This window comes from Scyliorhinus torazame, chromosome 13, assembly GCF_047496885.1.
Source record: "Scyliorhinus torazame isolate Kashiwa2021f chromosome 13, sScyTor2.1, whole genome shotgun sequence".
Taxonomy (NCBI): Eukaryota; Metazoa; Chordata; class Chondrichthyes; order Carcharhiniformes; family Scyliorhinidae; genus Scyliorhinus; species Scyliorhinus torazame.
In genome coordinates this window covers 214,455,798-214,473,563 of record NC_092719.1, presented here as the reverse complement: position 1 = coordinate 214,473,563, position 17,766 = coordinate 214,455,798, and the positions used below count along the sequence as shown (strand labels likewise).

The 17,766-nt window shown below is 49.2% G+C and overlaps 1 protein-coding gene and 1 long non-coding RNA gene across 2 annotated transcripts in view; one reads left to right on the top strand and one right to left on the bottom strand.

The window, feature by feature from the left end:
* Positions 1 to 17,766, bottom strand: part of LOC140388607 (uncharacterized) — a 37,597-nt gene that overhangs the window by 2,687 nt on the left and 17,144 nt on the right. Inside the window, exon 2 of the long non-coding RNA XR_011934231.1 lies at positions 2,505 to 2,630. This is a non-coding gene — a long non-coding RNA (uncharacterized lncRNA). The remainder of the gene's footprint in view (positions 1 to 2,504; positions 2,631 to 17,766) is intronic.
* Positions 4,246 to 17,766, top strand: part of tpra1 (transmembrane protein, adipocyte asscociated 1) — a 101,622-nt gene continuing 88,101 nt past the window's right edge. The window contains exon 1 of the mRNA XM_072473042.1: positions 4,246 to 4,431. The gene's annotated coding sequence lies outside the window, so the exon portion shown is untranslated. The remainder of the gene's footprint in view (positions 4,432 to 17,766) is intronic.

Sequence of the window (17,766 nt, the reverse complement as noted above, 5' to 3'; positions counted from 1 at the left end):
GTGGTGGAGGCAGATTCACACAGCGAGTGGTTAGGATCTGGAATATACTGTCTGTGTGTGTGGTGGAGGCAGATTCACACAGGGAGTGGTTAGGATCTGGAATGTACTGTCTGTGAGTGTGGTGGAGGCAGATTCACACAGTGAGTGGTTAGGATCGGGAATGTACTGTCTGTGAGTGTGGTGGAGGCAGATTCACGCAGCGAGTGGTTAGGATCTGGAATGTACTGTCTGTGAGTGTGGTGGAGGCAGATTCACACAGGGAGTGGTTAGGATCTGGAATGTACTGTCTGTGAGTGTGGCGGAGGCAGATTCACACAGTGAGTGGTTAGGATCTGGAATGTACTGTCTGTGAGTGTGGTGGAGGCAGATTCACACAGCGAGTGGTTAGGATCTGGAATGTACTGTCTGTGAGTGTGGTGGAGGCAAATTCAGTTATGGCTTTCAAAGTGGAATTGGATAAGCACCCAAAAAAGAAAAAAAGGAAGGGCTGTGGGATACATTTGGAGGAGGAACTAGCTAAAGTTCTCATGTGCGCTCAATGGGCCAAGTCACCTGCATCTGTGCTGTAACTATTCTATGATTCTACGGGATATATGGATATGACGGAAAAGTGGAGATGTGGTCGAAAATCAGTCATGACGGGACAGAAAGCATGAGGGACTGTACAGCCTAGTCCAGCTCCTATTTTTTATGTTCTTTTACATTTGAAGGCATGAGGCATCAAATGTATTTTATCTCCAGCCTGAGAAAAGGGTGGCACAGTGGTTAGCACTGCTACCTCACAGTGCCAAGGACCCGTGTTCAATTCCTGCCTTGGGTAACTGGAGTTTGCACGTTCTCCCCGTAGCTGTGCGGGTTTCCGCCGGGGGCTGCAGTTTCCTACCACAGTCCAAAGACGTGCAAGTTAGGTGGATTAGCCACGCTCCTTCGTGTTCAAAGGAGAGTAGGTGAGGCACGGTTATGGGAATCAGGCAGGGGAGTGGGCCTAGGTCGGGATGCTCTTTCGATGGGTCAGTGTAGACTCGATAGGCTGAATGGTCTCCTTCTGCACTGTAGGGATTCTATGGTAAACATAGCGGGTTAACAGTAATGATCTCTGGGCAGTGCAGTGGTTAGTGCTGCTGCCTCACGGCTCCGAGGTCCCAGGTTTGATTCCAGCTCTGGGTCACTGTCCGTGTGGAGTTTCTTTTTTAAAAATAAATTTAGAGTACCCAATTCATTTTTTCCAATTAAGGGGCAATTCAGTGTGGCCAATCCATCTACCCAGCACATCTTTGGATTGTGGGGGCGAGACCCACGCAAACACGGGGAGAATGCGCAAACTCCACACGGACAGTGACCCAGAATCGAACCTGGGACCTTGGCGCCGTGAGGCAGCAGGGCCAACCCACTGCGCCACCGTGCTGCCTCGTCAGTGGAGTTTGCACATTCTCCACGTGTTTGTGTGGGTTTCATCCCCACAACCCAAAGATGAGCAGGGTAGTTGAATTGGCCACGCTAAATTGCCCCTTAATTGGAAAAACTGAATTGGGTAATTAAATTTATTTTAAAAAACAACAATAACGATCTGTTAACATTAATGGAATATTGTACACAATTCTTTCCCTTTTAATACTTTGCACACAATAGGAATTTTGAACATTAGGGATGTTAGCAAACACAGAATGGAGAAGGAAAAAAGCACATTTTGTTCTTAATGTCCCCAAACTCAAATGAGAGGATTTAAATGGCTAAATATCTTGTCAGGTGTGGCTATCATCATCCTCACAGTTACAAATGAAATGGTGTTTTATCCCAGAAGAAACATTGAGCATAAGCAATACAGCTGGAGTCCAGTCCACAAGTGAATCAATATTCATTTCAATAATTTGCACTTCTGAGTATTAAGAGTGCATTCAAGTGCCGGCCTGTGACCTCACAGTTATATCTGCTTCACTTACCTTTCTAAACTATTTTAAAAATGCATTTCCATGTACACTGCTCATGAGTCACACAAATGCAGTCAAACTCAACACGGTAGCATCATGGTTAGCACAGTTGCTTCACTGATCCAGGGTCCAAGGTTCAATTCCCGGCTTGGGTCACTGTCTGTGCGGAGTCTGCACGTTCTCCCCGTGTGTGCGTGGGTTTCCTCCGGGTGTTCCGGTTTCCTCCCACAGTCCAAGGATGTGCAGGTTAGGTGGATTGGCTATGCTAAATTGCCCTTAGTGTCCAAAAGAAAGGTTAGGTGGGGTTTACGGGGATAGGGTGGAGGTGTGGGGATGGGGTGGAGGTATGGGCTTGGGTGGGGTGCTCTTTCCAGGGGCCGGTGCAGACTCGATGGGCCAAATAGCCTCCTTCTGCACTGTAAATTCTATGATTCTATGAAATCATGCATGCATTCTGATGTTCAGAGTATTGACCAAACTGCAATAATTAATAACTGCAATAACTACTGACATTGTTACATGCACATTTATATATAAAAACAGGCCATTCAGCCCACTTGGTGTGCACGTGTTTACCTTCCCCATGTGCCTCCTCCCACTGCCCTTCATCCTGCCTTGGGTTGCTGACCCTCTGAGGAGACCGGCCGGTCTGCAATCTCCAGGAATTGAAGATCAATTTCCAGAACCCTTCTGTGCGCAATCCTGGAGAAAAATCATTGGGATATCAAAAAAGTTTTGTTTTGTCATTTTTCTTTGACCATTTCTCTCTACCAGATTTAACAATATTGAAAATAGGGGAGAGAAAGGCTGGTTGGTTGGCAGTCAAACATCATCAAATTGGGTAATAAGTCTTTGTGATTTTTAATCGCTGTAGGAAGGCCGTGTGTCACAAGGATGGATGTGTTGGCTGGAGAGTGTGGGCAAATCATGTGATGAAACTTTTAGGAATACATTTAATTGCAGTTGGCAACCCTAATCCTGCCCTATCTTTCTGTTCATTTCGCCCCATGTACTTATCTAACTTACCCATAAATACATCTGTACTGTTTGCTTCAATTGTTCACGGGGGTAGCAAGTTCCACGTTCTCGCCACCCTGGGTCTTTTGGGTGAGGAGCTGAATCGAGGTTAAAAACAGAAAATGCCGAAAAACTCAGCAGGTCTGGCAGCATCGGTGGAGAGAGAAAACGAGTTAACATTTTGAATCCGATAGGACTCTTCTTTGGAACTCAAGTTTTGGATGCTGGAACAAAAGAACAATACAGCACAGGAACAGGCCCTTCGGCCCTTAAAGCCTGCGCCAATCACGTGCCCTTTCTATACCAACCGCCTGTATACTTCTATACCCCGTCTGTTCATGTGCCTATCCAGATAAGTCTTAAAGGTCGCTAACGTATCTGACTCAACCACCCCATTTGACAGTGCATTCCAGGCCGCCACCACCCTCAAACTTGAAAAGTTAACTGTTTCCTGCCCTTTCTGTTCTTATTCCGGATCTGCAGTATTTTGCTCTTATTTTAGGGTTAAACCGATACCCTGTCCACCGTCACAGATGGGTGAAGAGACCCCATTACGATTTTTTGAAGAAGAACGGGGGATTCTCCCAGCTATCCTTGGCCAATATCTATCTCTCAACCACCACCACTAAGACAGCACTTATCTGACAATTGTAACATATGTGGGAGCTCTCTCTGTGCAAATTGGCTGCTGTTTCCTAATTAGAACAACTACTATACTCAAAAAAAGATTTAATTTACTGTCAAGCGCCTTGAGATATTGTGAGGTCATGAAAGTTGTATAAATGTAAGACTTTTGTATATTTTGGAAATCAATATTTTGAAGGCTATGTGTTAATGGTGAGAGTGAGTGGGACTAATTGAATTGCTCTTCCAACAAGTGTCACATTGGTTAGCACCGCTGCCTCAGCGGCAGGGACCCGGGTTCGATTTCGACTTTGGGTGGAGCTTGCCCGTTCTCCCAGTGTCTGTGTGGGTTTCCTCCGGGTGCTCCCGTTTCCTCCCGCAGTCCAAAGATGCCCAGTTTAGGCGGGGTTACGGGGTTGGGGCGGGGGAGTGGGCTGAGGTTAGGGCATTCTTTCGGAGGGTGGGCGCAGACTCGGTGGGCTGAATGGCACCTCCTTCTGCACTGTAGGGATACTGTGAGCTGGTAAATGGACGATGGGCCGAATAGATTGCCTCTGTACTGTATGACTCATTCAACCCCGCCCCCGCCCGTTTCGTCTGGGATGTCGCTGTGCAGTTTGGAGATAGTGCCAGAAGTTTGGACCGGGGGAGGGAGGGAGGGAAGGAGGGCCCGTCCAGCAGGAAACTGCTCCTGTGCCGAGTCTATGTGGAAGGAGCCTGTAGTCAGGTGATTTGCTGACCCTGTGCAAGTCCATAAAGCAGCCCGAGAAAGAGAGATAGAAAGGCAGAGATATGTTCCTCTTGAGGTGTGGAAAGGAGCTGCTAACCCTGCTTTAATCCCCCCTGGAAAACATTGCGATCTGTAAGTAGCGATCAGTCTTGTGTAGATTGTATCAGGTTGAAATTGACACATTGTTGATTTGCTACACAGTGTGTCTGTTACATTGTATCTATTCTGACTCCAGATTAGGGAGATCTTAGTTTGACTGCCAGAGTTTTTTTCTTCTTAATTGCGCTCGTCTCCCTTTTAGCTCTGGAAGCGATGGTTTTGTTTTAACAAAAAAGGAAGTATCGATCTTTAGGTGGCTGGAGAAAGGGGATTTTGGCCTAGACGCTAAATTGAAAGCAAAACAGAAACCGACGCGTCAAATCGAATGGCTGTCGGAGGAAGATTAATGTTGGAAAGGGAGGGATGCACTTTTTGTATCGCCGTTAACCTCGGTAAAAAAAATTAAAGCGGATCAACCAAGGTGGGTAATGTGAAAGTGTGCAACATGTTACTGATACTTTATGTGACCATTAAAGATTGTTGTGTATGCAGGTATGCAGGGTTGGAGTGTATTATGAGACTGTGCTGTATTGATATGTTTTTTTTTGGAGATCGGAATACTAATTTGTGCTTTAAGTAATGCTCTAAGTGAGGATTTCAGCCTGGGTGAGGTTCTAAGATTGATGTGTGTGTGTGAATGTATGTATATGTTTGCAATATGCCTATGTATCTACAGCTATGCATTTTGACATAATTTGTATTTATATAGTGTTCATTATATAGAACAATATCCTAGGCTGCTGTCTTTTCCTGGATTTACACGTTGATAATCTGTGTGGCCACGTTATGATCGTACGTCCTGTGGTCATCATGTGCTGGGGTTGGGCTTGACCCCAGAGCTTCTTACTGTAAAGCAGGGACAAGATTCCCCCCCCCCCCCCCCCCCCCCCCCCCATAAAAAATTGAATTCAGAACCCTCGGAGAAGAAGTTAGGAGGGGTGGCTAAAAACCTGGCCTACAAGGGATTTTAAGGAGGATTTTAAAGAAACCGAGGGATGTGGAGGGTTTTAGGAGGCAATTTCAGACTGTGGGGCCGGGTTGGCTGAAGGCAAGGCCACATATAGTAAGGCGCGTTGGTGGAACTTGCACATTAGCCAGAGTTGGACTAACAGAGTTTGGGGAGAGAGGGAGGGTGTAATTGGGGTGGAGGCTGTGAAGGGATTGAGAAGATCTGTGAGAAAGGTGATAGTGGGTGGGTGAACATTGTCCTGGGATTCGTTAGCAGCATTTGTGGTTTTGACCGAGTTGAGATTTGTGAGAAAGGAGAATTGAAATAGTGAAGTCTGCCAGTTATCCAGGATGGTTGGAATAGTAGAGGCAGGTGGGCTGGAGGCACCCAATGTTCTATAATAATAATCTTTATTAGTGTCACAAGTAGGCTTACGTTAACACTGCAGTGAAGTTGCTGTGGAAATCCCCGAGTCGCCACACTCCGGCGCCTGTTCGGGTACACTGAGGGAGAATTCAGAATGTCCAATTCACCCAACAAGCACGTTGTGGGAGGAAACCGGAGCACCCGGAGGAAACCCAGGCAGACACTGGGAGAATGTGCAGACTCTGCACAGTCAGTGACCCAAGCTGGGCATCGAACCTGGGACCCTGGTGTTGTGAAGCAACCGTGCTAACCACTGTGCTAGCAGGAGTGGAAACAGCCAGTCTTTGAGAAGCTATGGTATTCGAAGCTCCTCTCTGGGTTCACTGTTAACAATGTTTGGGTCAATCTGAGTGTGTCCAGAATTGGTAGCAAGGATATGGAGATGGTTGTGGGTAGCCAAAGGTGCTGGCCGATCTTCCCAGTCCTTGGCTGGAGGAAATTGCGGCTTGTTGAGACTGGAAGTGAGACATGCAGTCTGACAGTGATCACAATGGTTGTTCTGGCTGACCCTATGACTATTAATGTCATGGGTGGATATGTAGATGAGTAAAGGTATTTCCAGAGGTAACAACTTGGGGGCAAGGAGAAATTCAATTCCACCGCCTGCTATGTTGTGGTTATTGACCAATATGCCAAGTTGACCTCAGCAAATCTGCCCCAGTATGCTGGCCATTGAAGGAGTGCTGTTGGAGAGGGATGGTGTGGTCAATCACATTAAAGGCTGTAGGGAATGATAATCTGCCATATTCACATAGGATGTTACTTGTGACTTTTATCTTCCTAATTTAGTGATTTTGCAGGCATGAAATACCTATTCGAGAGAGAGAGTTTCAAACCCGAGTTGCAGGAAAGATAAAGATGTAACATGTTTAAGAACTTCGGAAGGTAGAATGTGTGAGGAAGGAATTTTGAATGGGATGAGGACAATATCTGGGAGTAATCTGATGGGTGCCTAGAAGGGAAGTTAGGTGGTTAGCAGGAATGGAGTTGAGGGAACAGAGGTGTGTCTCATGGACAGATTAGTTGGAAGAGGGTAGGAGGGAAATGAGAATTCAGGGCATGGGCGTGTTGAACCGGTGGGTGGGGGGTGGGGGGGGTAGTGGAAAATACAGAGGGGCTAACTTTGCATCCAGGATACTGTACTTATGGAATATTGGGCAGGATTTACAGTGGACAGTGAGGTCCATTTGTCCCTGATCTGGAGGATGAGGGAGCATATCTTGGAAAGACGTTAAGGATCAGCAGGCAATCAAGATCTTCAAGCAGCGGCGAGGGGGTTGAACTATGGTACGTGGTCAAAGGAGGAGAAAGCACCAGGCGGAGAGATCAGGGGGTGTAGTGGTAATAACCATACTGCCACCGTGTGGTACAGGCTTAGCAGGTGGGGAAATGCTTAACCGACTGGGGAAGCTTTGCAAAGTGGTTCAATATCGGCGTGAGAGTCAAGTGGCTAACTGGATGGACCAGGCATGGACATGGTGGACGTCCAGTTTCAGTGTTTGAGGAAAAAGTCTCACTCCCGATGAGACCGCATGCGAAAATGTACAAACACTGGATGCAGGGGGGAATGGGGCACAGTTGTGATGCTCTCCATGGGCAAATAGCCCGATGACACTCATTTCATTGCTTCACCTGCCTTAAGTGACCATTTGTGGAGTGACTAAGAAATGTACCCAGGGCGGCACAGTGGTTACCTATGCTGCCTCACAGCGCCAGGGACCTGGGTTCAATTCTGGCCTTGGGTGACTGTTTGTACATCCTCCCCGTGTGTGCGTGGGGTTCCTCCGGGTGCCACAGTCCAAAGGTGTGCAGGTTATGTGGATTGACCATGTTAAATTGCTCCGTAGTATCCAAAGATGTGTAGGTTACAGGGATAGGGCGGGGGAGTGGGCCTAGTAGGGTGCTCTATCAGAGGCCGAATGACCTCCTTCGGCACTCTATGGATTCTATGAATTGGTGTTTACTGTGGAGGGGGATGGTCAGCAGGCAACAGCAGAGAATGTATGAAATGAAATGAAAATCGCTCATTGTCACAAGTAGGCTTCAATGAAGTTACTGTGAAAAGCCCCTAGTCGCCACATTCTGGCGCCTGTTCGGGGAGGCTGGCACGGGAATTGAACCGTGCTGCTGGCCTGCCTTGGTCTGCTTTAAAAGCCAGCGATTTAGCCCAGTGAGCTAAACCAGCCCCTATGCGTGATGAATTAACAGTGACGTTTTTGTTTTTCTGTTTATATTTGACATCACTTTAGGTGGCAGATGCTTACAACGCTCTTTAATTAATGCAAAATCATGTCAGCACCATAATTTAACTGCATCAGACCAATAATCACGTTCTGGTTAATGGTGTGTGACTACAGTTCACTCTTTAAAAAAATAAAATATATTTATTAAACTTTTTTAACACAATTTTCCTCCCTTACAAACAATACCCCCCCCCCCCCGTAACAAAATAACGAGAAATCGCGCAGAGCAAGATATATACATGGCAAAATGATATATTTACACAGCATTGTACACTGGCTCTCTCCCATACGTGCCAGTTTCCCCAACCCTTCACGTTCTCTCTTGCTCATCCACCCTCCCAGGCAGTCCCCCCCCCTTCCCAGGACGTGTCTCCCCCCCCCCCCCCCCCCCCCCCCCCCCCCCCCGGGTTGCTGCTCCTGCTGACCGATCTTCCTCTAACGCTCCACGAGATGGTCTAGGAACGGTTGCCACCGCCTGTAGAACCCCTGCGCAGACCCTCAAGGCGAACCTAATCCTCTCCAACTTTATGAACCCAGCCATATCGTTTATCCAGGCCTCCACGCTGGGGGGCTTCGCCTCCTTCCACATTAGCAAGATTCTTCGCCGGGCTACTAGGGACGCAAAGGCCAGAATGCCGGCCTCTTTCGCCTCCTGCACTCCCGGCTCGTCCACTACTCCAAATAATGCTAGCCCCCAGCTTGGCTTGACCCGGACTTTCACCACCTGAGATATTGCTCCCACCACTCCTCCAGAACCCCTCCAGTGCCGGGCATGACCAAAACATATGGACATGGTTCGCCAGGCTCCCTGAGCACCTTCCACATCTGTCCTCTACCCCAAAGAACCTACTCAACCTCGCCCCCGTCAGGTGAGCTCTGTGAACTACCTTAAATTGTATCAGGCTGAGCCTGGCACACGAGGAGGAGGAATTAACCCTACCGAGGGCATCCGCCCACAGACCTTCCTCGATCTCCTCCCCCAGCTCCTCCTCCCATTTACCCTTCAACTCTTCTACCAGCGCTTCCCCTTCTTCTTTCATCTCCTGGTGTATTTCCGACCCATACACCCGAGATCACTCTGTCTTGAATTTCTTGTGCCGGGAGCAACGGGAATTCCCTCACCTGTCGCCTCACAAAAGCCCTCACCTGCATATATCTAAAGGCATTTCCCGGGGGTAACTCAAACTTCTCCTCCAGTGCCCCTAGGCTCTCAAACGTTCCATCAATGAACAGGTCCCCCATTCTTCTGATCCCCGTCCGATGCCAGCTCTGGAACCCCCCGTCCATCTTCCCCGGACAAACCGATGGTTACCCCTGATCGGGGACCACACCGATGCTCCCATTGCACCCTTGTGCCGTCTCCACTGGCCCCAGATCCTTAGCGTTGCCGGGCTCCACCGGGCCCGTGGTATACTTTGTTGGCAAGAGCGGCAGCGGTGCCGACACCAATGCCCCCAGGCTCGTTCCTTTACAGGACGCCATCTCCATCCTCTTCCATGCCGTCCCCTCTCCCTCCATAACCCACTTGCGGATCATCGACACATTTGCTGCCCAGTAGTAGCTCCCCAGGTTTGGCAGCGCAAACCCTCCTCGGTCCCTATTGCGTTCCAGGAACCCTCTCCTTACCCTCGGGGTCTTATTCGCCCACACAAACCCCATAATACTCCTACCTACTCTCTTAAAAAAGGCCTTAGTGATCACGATGGGAAGGCACTGAAACACAAACAAAAACCTCGGAAGGACCACCATTTTGACCGACTGCACTCTACCCGCCAGCGAGAGCGGTACAATGTCCCATCTTTTGAAATCCTCCTCCATTTACTGCACCAACCTCGTCAGATTCAGTTTATGTAGGGCCCCCCAACTCCTGGCTATCTGGATCCCCAGATACCGAAAGCTCCCCTCCGCCCTCCTCAGCGGTAGGTCCCCTATCCCTCTTTCTTGGTCCCCCGCCTGTAATACAAAGAGCTCACTCTTCCCTGCATTGAGCTTATAGCCCGAAAACTCCCCAAACTCCCTTAGAGTCTGCATGACCTTCACCATCCCCTCCATTGGATCCGCCACGTACAGCAACAGGTCATCCGCATATAGCGACACCCGATGCTCTTCTCCCCCTCGGACCACCCCCCTCCATTTATTAGACTCCCTCAATGATGTGGCCAATGGTTCGATCGCCAATGCGAACAACAGGGGGGACAGGGGGCACCCCTGCCTCGTCCCTCGGTACAGTTGAAAGTACTCCGACCTCCGCCGGCTCGTCACTATACTCCCCACCGGGGCTCTGTAAAGGAGCTTAACCCAACTGATAAACCCTCCCCCGAACCCAAACCTACGCAGCACCTCCCAGAGGTACTCCCACTCTACTCGGTCAAAGGCCTTCTCCACGTCCATAGCTGCCACTATCTCCGCCTCTCCCTCCACCGATGGCATCATTATCACGTTTAAGAGCCGCCGCACATTGGTGTTTAGCTGCCTACCCTTTACAAATCCTGACTGGTCCTCGTGAATCACCCCTGGGACACAGCCCTCGATCCTCGTAGCCAGCACTTTTGCCAGCAACTTTGCATCCACATTAAGGAGCGAGATCGGCCTGTACGATCCACATTGCAGTGGGTCCTTGTCCCGCTTTAGGATCAAAGAAATTGTCGCTTCCGACATTGTCGGAGGTAGGGTCCCCTCCTCTCTTGGCCTCATTAAAGGTCCTCACTAGTAGCGGGGCTAACAGGTCTACGTACTTCCTGTAGAACTCCACCGGGAACCCATCCGGTCCCGGGGCCTTCCCCGCCTGCACGCTCCCCAAACCCTTGCTCAGCTCCTCCAACCCAATTGGTGCCCCCAAACCAGCCACCTCTTGCTCCTCCACCCTCGGGAATCTCAGTTGGTCTAGGAATCGTCTCATACACTCTTCCCCCACTGGGGGCTGGGATCTGCACAGCTCTTCATAGAAGGCCTTAAATACCTCGTTTATTTTAGTCGCACTCCGAACCGTGGCTCCCCTTCCATCTTTGACTCCCCCTATTTCCCTCGCTGCCATCCTTTTACGGAGCTGGTGTGCCAGCATCCGACTAGCCTTTTCCCCATATTCGTAGGTCGCCCCCTGCGCTTTCCACCACTGTGTCTCCGCCTTCCCTGTGGTCAACAGGTCAAACTCCGCCTGGAGCCGTTGTCTTTCCCCAAGTAATCTTTCCTCCGGGGCCTCTGCGTATCTCCTGTCCACTCTCAAAATCTCCCCCACTAACCTCTCCCTTTCCATGCCCTCTGTCTTCTCCCTATGAGCCCTAATGGAGATTAGCTCTCCCCTGATCACCGCCTTCAACGCTTCCCATACCACCCCTACCCGCACCTCCCCGTTGTCGTTGGCCTCTAAGTACCTTTCGATACACCCCCTCACCTTCCCACACACCACCTCGTCCGCCAGCAGTCCCACATCCAGCCGCCACAGCGGGCGTTGGTCCCTCTCCTCTCCCAGCTCCAGTTCCACCCAGTGCGGGGCATGGTCCGAAACGGCTATGGCCGAATACTCCGTCCCCCCCACCCTCGGAATGAGCGCCCTGCCCAGAACAAAAAAATCTATCCGGGAGTAGGCTTTGTGTACATGGGAAAAGAAAGAAAATTCCCTGGCCTGCGGCCTTGCAAACCGCCATGGGTCCACCCCCCCCATCTGATCCATAAACCCCCTAAGTACCTTGGCCACCGCCGGTCTCTTTCCAGTCCTTGATTTGGAGCGGTCCAGTGCTGGATCCAACACTGTATTGAAGTCCCCTCCCATTATCAGGCCTCCTTTCTCCAGGTCCGGAATGCGCCCCAACATGCGCCTCATGAATCCAGCATCATCCCAGTTCGGGGCGTATACGTTTACCAACACCACCCATGTCCCTTGCAGCCTACCGCTCACTATTACATATCGCCCTCCATTGTCCATCTCCATAGTCTTGGCCTCAAATGACACCCGCTTTCCACTAATATTGCTACCCCTCTATTCTTCGCGTCCAGTCCTGAGTGGAATAACCTGTCCTACCCATCCCTTTCTTAACCTGACCTGATCCGTCACCTTCAGGTGAGTCTCTTGGAGCATGACCATGTCCGCCTTGTGTCCACGCCTCCCTCACCCTCCAGTCCCCCAGACGGGGGGCCCCCCGTCTCGACCACCTCCTCTGTGTCCCATTCCTTTTCGGCCAGTGCAGCAGCAACCCTTTTTCCCCCCCCGCTAGACCCCTGTCTAGCTTTTTTGCTCCCCCCATGTCACTCCCATAAGTCAGCTGACACCTGCTGACCCCCGGCTTCCTCCGCCGTCCCATTGACCTCCCCGTGTGGGAGTCTCCCAATCAATATGCGTTCCTTCGTTCCCCTTCCCGCCTTTCTTCCCACGCGGGGGAGAAACCCCGCGCTTTCCACAGCCCACTCAGCCCCCTCTGGCGCAGCTCCTGTCGCGGCCTTGTCTCTCCCCCCCCAGCCCATATAACATTTCCTGCGCGTGATTGACCCCTATATACAACAACCATCACACATCAAAGCTCAAACATTCCCCCCACCCTCACAAACCCTCAGTTAGAGTCCAACTTTTCGGTTTGTATAAAGGTCCACGCCTCTTCAGGCGTTTCAAAGTAACAGTGTTGGCCCTTGTATGTGACCCACAGTCGCGCTGGCTGCAGCATTCCGAATTTCACTCCTTTCCGGTGCAACACCGCTTTGGCCCGGTTGAAACCCGCTCTTCGCTTTGCAACCTCCGTGCTCCAGTCCGGGTATATTCGGATCTCTACATTGTCCTACTTACTGCTCCCCTCCTTCTTGGCCCATTTCAGGACCAACTCTCTGTCCGTGAACCGGTGAAACCTCACCACCATCCCCCTTGGCGGCTCATTTGCCTGGGGCTTCCTCGCCAGCACCCGGTGCACCCCGTCCAACTCCAGCGACGTCGAAGGGGCCTCCGCGCCCATCATCGCCCCAAGCATCGTGCTCGCGTATGCCCCGGCATCAGCCCCCTCCACTCCTTCAGGGAGACCCAGGATCCGCAGATTCTTTCTCCTCGACCTGTTCTCCAGGTCTTCGAGTCTTCCCGCCCACCTCTTGTGTAGCGCCTCGTGCTGCTCCACTCTCACCGCCAGGCCACAAGAGCTTGTCCTCGTTCTGGCTGGCTCTTTTCTCTACCTCCTGGACCTTAACCTCGTGGGCCTTCTGGGTGATCCCGAGTCCTTCAATTGCCGAAAGCATCTCCTTGCGCATCTCCTCGTGCTGCTCTTCGAAGCAGCGCTTGATGAACTCCTGCAGCTCCCCTTTGTCCCTGGCCGCCGCCATTTTTTTTTTTTTACCTCGCTTCTCCCGTTGCTCCAGTGCCGCTTTTCTGGCCGTTGCACTTCGGGTCCGTTTCATAGGCGTTGGAGGGGGACCTTCTCTTCCCTTCCCCACAGGTTTTTGTCAAAAAAAGTTCCGTTGGGGCTCCTCTAGCGAGCCCGAAAGTCCGTGGTAGCGGGAGCTGCCGAATCGTGCGGCTTAGCTCCGCATCGCCGCACCCGGAAGTCACTACAGTTCACTCTTAACAGCTTCACTACCGTAACTGCTTTGTTTATAATGTTTTTGACCATCGTCTATTTTAATTGCTCCACTATTGGTGGCTGCTCCTTCAGTTGCTTAGGGCCCAAGCTCTGGTATTCCCTCCCTAAGCCACTCCACCTTGCTTTTCCCCTTTACGACTCTCTTCGACCAAGCTTTTAGTCATCCTACCTAATGTTCCCTTCTAGCTTGGCGTCCCATTTCATTTTATAATCTCATGTGCAGCATCTTGGAACGCTTTATTGCATAATAAAGTACTGTATAAATAGAAGTTGTTGATATAGGGGCAGCACGGTGGCGCAGTAGTTTGCACTGCTGCTTCATGGCGCCGAGGACACGGGTTCGATCCTGGCCCCGGGCCACTGTCCGTGTGGAGTTTGCACATTCTTCCCTGCATGGGTCTCACCCCCCACAATCCAAAAAGATGTGCAGGATGGTGAATTGGCCACGCTAAATTGCCCCTTCATTGGGGGGGGGGGGGGGGGGGGGGGGGGGGGAAATGAATTGGGTACTCTAAATTTTAAAAGAAGTTGTTGATAAAATGCAACATAGCAATCAAATTTCAGTACCATCATCTCAGTCTGCTGGTTGTGGGGAAGGCTGAAACTAGGGACCATAAATATAAAGTAGTCATTAATAAATCCAGTAGAGAATTCAGAGAACACATATTTGTCCAATAAGTGGTTAGAATGTGGAATCGGGGATAGTTGAGGTGAATAGTATTGTCGCCTTTAAGTGAAAGCTCGATAAGTACACGAGGGGGAAATTAATGGAAGAATATGTTGATGGAGTTAGATGGAGACTCGTGTGGAATGTAAATGTTAGCACGGATCAGTTGGACTGAAATGCCTGTTTCTGTGATGTACTTTGTGTACAAGGCCAGCATTTATTGTTCATCCTGAGTTGTCCTTGAGAGGGTGGTGATAGCCCTCCTCCCTCAGCTGCTACAGTCGGTTCTTCTATAGCAACTTGGTAAAACCAAATGACTCGTGAGGCCGCTTCAAAGGGAAGTTAAGAGCCAGTCACATCAGAGTGGGTCTGGAGCCACATCTGCACCCAGACCAGGTAAGGACAGGGTTGGAGTCTCTCCTCCAACCTGGCTTTTATTTGAATGCAAGTAGTAGTAATAAATTCCGGCCTCGAGTGACTGCCTGGGCGGAGTCTGCACGTTCTCCCCGTGTCTGCGTGGGTTTCCTCTGGGTGCTCCGGCTTAGTTTGAGGTGAGCTATTGAGGCAGTTCTGCAGTAACTTGCGGTGGGGATGACACATCTGACCTATATTTAAGTTCCAAATGCCCTTCAAGACTAACAACAATCCTTTGATGTTTTCTGTGCAATGGTGGCTTGGAATTTCAGGATTTTTGTTTAAACACCAGCAAAGATTCATGTGACTGTAACCAGGAGAGCAGGGACTTTTCCCTGAAGCATTGCTTTGCAAATTTTAGCGTTGATGCTGGGCATTCAGCAAATTGTGACAGCAGGTGTGTGAAGCGTTCACTGTGCCTACAGTAGCGACCTGTAAAAGCATCCAGCAGTACAAATACAGATTTGTAATCCGATTCAATATCTCGGGTTGCTGTTGTCACTGCTCACAGGCTTGTGATCACTTGCATTTCACTATCGCTCATGCTGCACACATTTCCATCTCGCAACACAATCCTAATCTGCATGAACCAAATGTAGAATAGCACTGCTGTCTAGGTTTAACATTCAACTGAATGTACATAACCTATCTTTTTAATTTAATCTACTGGCTCTTTGGATCTATTATAATTGCCAAGGCCACTTCTATAATGGAAATTGCCTATGTAAACTTGTAAAATGTAGTTCTGCTCTGTAGCCAGTGATGATGCTGTAGCACCATAGGTTTGCATTTCTGAGCTCATCTAAAGAAATGATGTGTAATTCTAATGATCTTTACTTTTTTGCTTTGTAAGATGCAAGTTTTGGCAAACAAAAACATAAACATTTTTTAAAAGCATGCATTGTACAACTTTGAAATAGGAACTGAATTATATCTGGATATCCTGAGCTAATTTTCTTCACCCTCTCATCCTTTATCTGAAGATCACTCTTGATCTTGCCTCAGTGTCATTAGCAATCGACTCGTATATTAGTTAAAAGTCAGGACCTGCTGAATATGGAAAGAGCGTAAATGATGTGGTCCAATAGTCAACCCTGAGTCCTTCCACCAGCTCCCCACTGTTGTTCAAAGGGAAAATAATGGGCTGAATTCTCAGCCGTCGGGATGCTCCGTTTTTGCCGGCAGACCGGGGGGGGGGGAGTTCCCGACGGCGTGGGGCTGCCCCACAATGGGAAATCCCACTGACCTGCCGCAGAATGGAGAATCCCGCCCAATGTGTGTCAAGATGCCCTTTATAAACACAAGGCACACTTCCTTTCTCCATACTTTGCCTCTTTTGTATCAACAGTGATCATTGTAATTTGTTGTGTCAACATTTTCCCATTCAATGTTATTATGTGTTTCTGTAAAACCAGTTTACTTACTCAAAGGTTTTACCTAGAGTGTCTTTATTGACGAGGAAAACAAACCACAAACACCAGTTCAAATTCAACAATATTTATTTAACACAATTAACCCTTAAATTACCCACAAAATACACTAGAGGCGCCCAAGATCAGTGTATAATACCCACAAAGATGGCTTGGTAGGGCTATGGATCTGTTCCTCTGGTCTGTCTTCACGAAGGTGGTTCTCACTGGCCACTCAGTCATGCATTCATTCCTTCATACTAGGTCAAGGTCACCTCCCAGGCCGAGTTGTCGCTGTCGAGGGGTCCGGAGTGCCTACTTTTATCCCTCTTTGGCTTCGCGCCCAATAAGGTGACGGCGGGACCTCTAGGCGTCCGAAAGTCTGGCCTGGCCGAGGTTTGCAACAATAGACCGGGGCATATCAATTGGATTGACTATCTCTTGATGGCCAATTGACAGGGCAGGTCCCGACAGGCCTTGGCAGCCTGTCTGACTTCTAGTGTATTCAAACTTGGCCAGTTCGAATTCCCATGAGGCTGTGCTGGAGTGACTGTGGCTTGCTGGAGTGAAAGTGCCCAATTCTTTAAACTAAAATGGCCAATTTTAATCGGGCCTAAGCGCTAGGCATCACAGTCATCACGTGAGTCATCACATATTACAACTGTCACAATTTAGTTAGACTCTGCTCACTGGGTGACTGTGGAGCAAGTTTCCAAAATCTGTCGCCATTTTGTGTATTTAAATAACATTTCTCAATTGACCATTGACGATGCCATTAGCAATGTACTCATATGAACATTTTTACACCTTGCATTTACACGCTACTGAAAGTTTAATACAACCTATGCTGTTTCATTAAAAGTACAGGGCATAATGGGCAAGGCTCTAATTGAACTTTCGTGGTTGGCTCTGCTGTGTGAATTGACTATTGCCTGGCTGATGTAATGGCCGACTTTGCATTGGCTGCATAACCTGGGACTGACACTGGTCTGCTACACTGGCATAAATCAATATCTCTCCAGCACTTTGTGACCTTACCCTGAAAAATGGATTTGTCTTACTAGCTCTTTCCCTCCCTTCCATGACATCTAATCTTATCATTTGGGTCATGCTTTCAGACACTCCCAATCTCCAGCAATTTCTGCACAGTATCCTGCATTTCCCTCTCCCAAGCATTACTGAGATGTTCTTCTGTATTAAAGGTACTTGTATTACTTATACAGAGCCCCATCCTGTCTTTTAACACCCCAAAGTGCTTAATTTGTCATGAATTGCAAATGTAGCAAGCTTCCATATGTAGCATTGCTTTGTTTTGCATGTGACATTGTTGGGAGTCCTTCCTTTTGATTTCTCTTTGTTCCCATTTGTTTTCTTATTCTTGGTTTGTGGACCCAGAATCAGAACGTGCCTTTGAGCAGTGGAATCCAGCTTAAGCAGCCTGGCTGGTCACGACAAAGTGTGGGAATTACGAAAACCCGGGCATCAGTCAACAGGCATTTTGTCTGGCCAGGACTGCATAAGGATGCAGTGCGATTCTGTACAACTTGTCGGGTAATAAATAAACCACAATACCTGATTAGACCAGCATCTTTAATATCGATACCAGTGTTTTGAAGAACCATTTAATTGGGTATTGGTAGATTGCATAGACTGTTGCCTAAAACAAAGGCAGGGCATCAGTACATTCTTACAGTCATGATATGGCCAC